Source organism: Dasypus novemcinctus, chromosome 4, assembly GCF_030445035.2.
Source record: "Dasypus novemcinctus isolate mDasNov1 chromosome 4, mDasNov1.1.hap2, whole genome shotgun sequence".
NCBI lineage: Eukaryota > Metazoa > Chordata > Mammalia > Cingulata > Dasypodidae > Dasypus > Dasypus novemcinctus.
In genome coordinates, this window is record NC_080676.1 from 22,556,644 (window position 1) to 22,563,421 (window position 6,778).

The window sequence follows — 6,778 nt, forward strand, 5'->3', positions numbered from 1 at the left end:
GGCTCCCGTGGACATGAGGCTGCTGCAGCCACACAGGGCCCAGGCTTTATGCTCAGAAGAGTTTCATGCTAGAGCTTTAATGCTCTGCGGTTGCTGTCTCTAACTTCCTAAGAATAATTTTAACTTTGAACAGGAGTGCATGTGCAGGAGGCATGGAGCCTCTGCTCACACCAAGTCTGCCTGCTGTCACCTCCCTGCCTTGCTTGGTCCTTGGCCCCTTGGGTACTACCAATCCTCTCCTGCTCCCTTGCCCCCAACCAGTGCTACATTTATATCCAACAGTTACCTGGGCAGTACATGGGAAGGGTCAGGGTCAAGGCCAAATGCCCAAGCATCTTTTTTTTTTCATTTTGTAGGCCAGGACATAAATGAATAGAACAGTACTTTTCTATCCAAACACTTATCCCAGCCCATTTCAATTTCCCAAAGTCTAACGAACAGAACAGGGGCCCATGTTATCTTGTGGTAGGACATGGCAGTGGCTATCCCTGCTCCTTGTAGGCAGCAAGAAGGTAAGTTCAGCAAGCAATTCAGCAAGTGCAAGCTTCTCATGTACCACCTCCTGACCCCAATCCAGGTGCTAAGCAGTTCCCATCGGGACTGCAGTTGAAGGTCACACATCCACCATAGTTTGAGGTGGCAGAGATGCCTGGCTCACTTTCCTGCCCACAACTGGATGCAGCACATTACTTATTGCAAGTACCATAGGACCTGTGTCTGGAAGGGGGAACCTACCAGCTGTGAACGTGTGTATCCCAAGTCATTGAGTAGGGTGCTCGGGTGCCTGTGAGGGTCTGCTTCTGCAGCTCTGTGCTTGAGAGAGTGTGTCATTAAATAGCAGATATAAAACACCAAGATAGATCAAGAAGGAAAGGCAATGGAAGAAAGCAAAATGTTTCATAAAGGCAAATTTTCATTTTTCAATGGACCCCACAAATTATTTAGTGGGCCCTGGGTAGAAACCAGTTGCACTATTACAATGATCCATATTGGGACTAAAGTGAGAGAAATGAAACGATCTCCTCTCAGTTTCCATTAAGTGTCCTGAATCCCACCTGCTCCTGGATTACCTGATTCTTCAACATTAACATTTAGAAGTTTCCAGTCAGTTCCTTCTACTAAACCGTATGCTCTTTAGGTACAGCCATGTATCTTTCTCATTAGGTAGACATGATCTCAACCCCATAAGAGAACAAAATAATTAGTTCTTAATGAATGTATATTGAACAACAGAGAGTTAAAATAGTGAAAGTTCTCACTGAGGTGTGTGTGTGTGTCCGTGTGTGTTGGTTTAAGAGAAGCCAATGTATTTATAGAAGGCTTAGTGGAAGGCTGGCCTCTCAAAGGCTGGATGCCCTTACCCAATTCTTTTCCTGAAGGTGGTTACCTGATAAGTGAGGATAATTCAAATGTTAATAACTTTTACCGTTCTTGCATTTTAATAGAAATTTCACATATTTTGACAACATCTCACAAACGAGGAGGGAAATATCTGTTGTCTTCATTTCCTACCAAGAAATGAAGACACTCTGAATCTTTTGAGATAAGATTTTCACTTTTTTGTATGAAATAATCATTATTTTCTCTCCTATTACTTAAAAATTTAAGCAATTAAAATATTGCCTTAGTAACAAGTGTAAAAAATTCTGACAAATCAGTATTTTAACAGATTTTCTTGTTACTATGCAGTGTAATTAAGTTCCCATTGAACCAGACCTAAAGGACATCAAAAGAACTTTATGTACTCTTAAACAACCAATTGATAAAAAAAGAAATCACAAGGGAAATTAGGAAATATCTTGAGGAGAATGAAAATGAACACACAACACACCAAAACATACAGGATGCAGTGAAGGCAGTGCTGAGAAGGAAATTTATAGCTCTAAATGCTTGCAATAATTTAAAAAAAGAAAAGAAAAAAAAGAAAGACCTCAAACCAGAGATCTAACCTCACAACTGAAGGAACTAGAAAAAGGAAAGCAAACTTAACCTAAAGTGAGCAGAAGAAAGGCAATGAGAAAGATTAGAGCAGAGATAAATAAAAGAGTATATATAAAAAAGGGGGGAATTAACAAAGTTGGATCTTGGAAAATTTCAATAACATTGACAAACCTTTAGTTAGATGTACAGGGCAAAAAAAAGAGGCCATACAAATAACTAAAAAAAAAAAAAAAAGCAGGGCATTACTATTGACCTTAGAGAAATAAAAGGGGGGGCGGGACTATAAACATCTGTGTGCAAAAAATTTAGATAAACTAGATAAAATGAGCAAACTCCTAGAGACATAAAAATTACCTACCCTGATTCAAGCAGAATGTAGAAATAGAAGATCTCAAAAGATGAATAACAAGCAAAGAAATTGAATCAGTAGTCAAAAACTGTCCATAAAAGAGAAGCCCAGGACCAGATGGCTGCAGAGGTGAATGTAACCAAATATTCCAAGATGAATTAACACCAATCCTTCCCAAACATTTCCAAAAAATTGAAGAGGAGAAAACATTCTCTAACTCATTCTATGTGGTCAAGATCACCATCATATCAAAGCCAGATAAAGATACCATGAGGAGAGAAAATTACAGACCAGTATCCTTAATGGATACAGATGCAAAATTCCACAAAATACTAGCAAATTGGATTCAACAGCACATTAAAAGAATTATAGACCATGATCAAGTGGATTTATCCCAGTATGCAACAGTGGTTCCACACACGATAGTCAATTAGTGTAATAAACCACATTAATAAATTGAAGAAGAAAAAAATCACATGATCCTCTCGAGTGATGAAGAAAAGGCTTTTGAAAAAAATACAGCATCCTTTCTTGATAAAAACTTTCCAAAAGATAGGAATAGAAGAAAACTTTGTCAGCATGGTAAAGTACATTATTATGGAAAACTCACAGCTAGCATTGTACTCAATGATGAAAGACTGAATGCTTTCCTACTGATATCAGGAACAAGACCAGGAAATAAATTAATGTAATACATTATATTATACACTCAGCATAAGGAAATAAATTAATATAATACATCACATTAATGGAATGCAGAGAAAAAAAATCAGTCATCTCAGTTGATGCAGAAAAGTGGTTTGACAAACTCTGCCACCTCCTCTTGATTAAAAACTCTTAGAAAGCTAGGATTAGAAGGAAACTTCCTCAAAATGGAAACGGTCATATATGAAAACCCATGGCTAACATCATACTCAATAGTGAAAGACTGAAAGCTTTCTCTCTAAGATCAGAAGCAAGATAATGATGCCCACTGTCACCCCTGTTAATCAGCATAGTACTGGAAGTTCTATCCAGAGCAATTAGGCAAGAAAGAAAGGAATAAAAGGAATTCAAATCAGGTCTTTTGGAGCTAATCAGAGGGGTCCATATGGCATTGTCCTGTCTTCCTGTCATAACTTAAAGCAGGGGTTCTTAACCTTTTTTGTTCCAGGGATGCCTTTGCCAGTCAGATGAAAACCATGGAATACTACTGCAATTTATTGGATACATTCATAAGTGAAGGAAATGCTAGATTTCAGTTAGAGGTCAGATAAAATAAAGATAATAAGTTAATTTTTTTTCAAGCTCATGGCCCCCCAAAATCTTTCCATGGACCCCTTTGACTCAAAAGGAAACTTACACCATGTCCGGAGACCTTGATGTCCTGCAGATGAAGGAAAAAGGTGTCCTCAAATTCCTTGCAGCAGGAACCCAGTTAGATGGCACCAACCTTGACTTCCAAATGGAATAGTATATCTACAAAAGGAAAAGTAATGGCTTTTACATAAAAAATCTGAAGAAGACCTGGGAGAAACTTCTGCTGGCTGCTCATGCCATTTTCGGCATTGAAAACTCTGCTGATGTCAGTGTCGTATCCTTCAGGAACACAGGACAACAGGCTGTACTGAAGTTTGCTGCTGCTACTGGAGCTACTGCTATTGCCTGGTGCTTCACTCCTGGAAACTGCACTACCCATATTCAGGCAGCCTTCCAGGAGCCAAGTCTTCTGGTGGTGACGGATCCTAGGGTCGACCACCAGCCTCTCAAACAGTTGTCCTATGCTAAGCTGCTGACCATTGTTCTGTGTAAGGCAGATTCTCCTTTACACTATGTGGACATTGCCACCACATGCAACAACAAGGGAGCTCACTCAGTGGATCTGATGTGGCGGATGCTGGTGCAGGATGTTTTGTGCATGTGTGGCACTATCTCCTGTGAGCACCCATGGAAGGTCACACCTGATCGCTACTTCTACAGGGATCATGAAGAGACTGAAAAGGAAGAGCAGGCTCCTGCTGAAAAGGCTGTGATCAAGGAGGAATTTCAGGGTGAATGGACGCTCCTGCTCCTGAGTTTACTGCTATGCAACCTAAGGCGGCACACTGTTCTGAAGGCATGCAGTGCCCTCTGTGCCTACTGAGTACTACTGAAGACTGGAGTATTCAGCGTGCAACTGAAGACTGGTCTGCAGCTCCCACTGCTCAGGCCACTGAGAGGGTAGGAATGTCCACCAAATGGTCATAAGTTGTCTTCTGTGAGCTCTTACACATTAAGTGCAAAAAGGTTGCTGGAAAATAAACATTGGTTTCTACTAAAAAAAAAGTATTCAAATCGGATAGGAAGAAGTAAAATTTTTACTGTTTGCAGATCACATGGTCTCATAGAAAATCCTGAAAAATCCACAACAAAGCTCCTAGAGATAATCAACAAATTCAGCAAAGTAGTAGAGTACAAGCTTAATATCCAAACATCAGTAGTGTTCCTATATGTTAATAATGAAAAATCCAAAGAAGAAATCAAGAAATCATTTCATTTACAAAAGCAACTGAAAGAATAAAATATCTAGGAATAAATCCAAACAAGGATATGAAGGACTTGTACACAGAAAACTATGAATATTGCTAAAAGAAATCAAAGAAGATCTTAAATGGAGAGATACTTCTCATTCATGGGTTAGAAGGCTAAATATTGTTGAGATGTCAGTTGCATCCAAAATGATTTACAGAGTCAATGCAATCCCAATCAATTTTTGCAGAAGTAGAAAGCCAATCATCAAAAGTATGGAAAGGTAAGGGGTTCTGAACAACCAAAGATCCTTGAGAAAGAACAAAGTTGGAGGCCTCACACTTCCTGATTTAGAACTTATTACACAGCCATAGTAATCAAAACAACATAGTACATATAGACCAGTGGAATTCATTTGAGAGCTCAGAAATCAACCTTCCCATTTATGGACAACTGATTTTTGACAAGACAGCAAAGGCCACTTAATTGGGAAGTGGTGCTGGGAAAACTGGATTTCCATTTGCGAAAGAAAAAAGGAGGACACCTACTTCACACCTTATGCAAAAATCAACTCAAAATCAACAAAGACCTAAAAACAAGAGCCAGCACTATAAAAGTCATAGAAGAAAACATAGGGAAGCAACTTCAGGATCTTGTATTAAGCAACAGTTTCTTAGATTCTACACCCAAATCACAAGCAACATAAGAAAAACAGAGATATATGTGTCCTCTTGAAAATTAAAAACTTTGTGCCTCAAAGGAATTTATGATGAATGTAAAATGACAACCTGCACAATAGGAGAAAATATTTGGAAACCAAATATCCAATAGAGGTTTAATATCCAGAATATATAAAGAAATCCTACAATTTAACAACAAAAAGGCAAACAACTCAATTAAGAAATGGGCAAATGCTCACTTTGGCAGCACATACATTAAAATTGGAATGATATGGAGAAGATATGCATGGCCCCTGCACAAGGATGACAAGTGAATTTGTGCAGCATTCCATATTTTTCTAAAGAAAAGAAAAGAAATGGGCAAAAGACTTGAGTAGACATCCCTCCAAAGAAGATATACAAATATCCAAAAAGCACATGAAAAGATGCTCAACACCATAACTCCTCAGGGAAATGCAAATCAAAACCACAATTAGATACCATTTCGCCCCCACTAGAATGGCTACAAGTGTTGGAGAAGATGTGGAGAAATAGGAACACTTATTCATTGCTAGTGGCAATGCAAAATGACGCAGTTACTATAGAAGACAGTTTGGTGGTTCCTCAGAAAGTTAATTATAGAACTATCATATGACCTGGCAATCCCGCTTCTGATATACACCCTAAAGGACTGAAAGCACAGACTCAGACAGATACCTGGACAGCAATGTTCATAATGGCATTAGTCAGAATTGCCAAAAAATGGAAACAACCCAAATGTCCATCAACCGATGAATGGATAAAAACATGTGATATACATACAATGGAATATTTTTCAGCTGTAAAAGGAATGAAGTTGTGATGCATGTTACCACATGGTTGAACCTTGAAGACATCATGTTGCGTGAAATAAGCCAGACTCAAAAGGACAAATATTGTATGATCTCACGGATTTGAAATAATTAGAATAAGCAAACTCATACATTGAGAATCTAGAATGTAGGTTACCTGGAGATGGTGCAGAGATAAGGAATAGGGAGGTAAGATTTAATATGTATATAATTTATTTAGAACAATGGAAATGTTTTTGTAATGGATGATGGTGACAGTGGCACAACTTAGCAGGAAATATATATATATATCTGAATGTGGTTAAAAAGGGAAATGTTAGGTTGTATATTTGTTACTAGAATAAAAATTTAAAAACAAAGCCATAGAACTGCAAAATACAAACAATGAACCCTAATGTAAAGCATGGACTATGGATTATAGTAAAATTATAATATTTTTCCATCATTTGTAGCAAATGTACCACTCTAAGGAGTTAATAATGTAAGGAGGG

General features: G+C 38.3%; 2 non-coding genes and 1 pseudogene across 2 annotated transcripts; 2 read left to right on the plus strand and 1 right to left on the minus strand.

The window, feature by feature from the left end:
* Positions 1 to 348: 348 nt before the first annotated feature.
* Positions 349 to 468, minus strand: LOC111760621 (small nucleolar RNA SNORA36 family). Its single transcript, XR_009185711.1, has one exon. It is a non-coding gene; the product is annotated as a small nucleolar RNA SNORA36 family (small nucleolar RNA).
* Positions 469 to 3,635: 3,167 nt separating this feature from the next.
* LOC101434607 (small ribosomal subunit protein uS2 pseudogene) lies at positions 3,636 to 4,516 on the plus strand (annotated as a pseudogene).
* A 1,172-nt stretch (positions 4,517 to 5,688) lies between these two features.
* On the plus strand, positions 5,689 to 5,795 carry LOC111760618 (U6 spliceosomal RNA). Its single transcript, XR_002794256.1, has one exon. It is a non-coding gene; the product is annotated as a U6 spliceosomal RNA (small nuclear RNA).
* Positions 5,796 to 6,778: the final 983 nt, after the last annotated feature.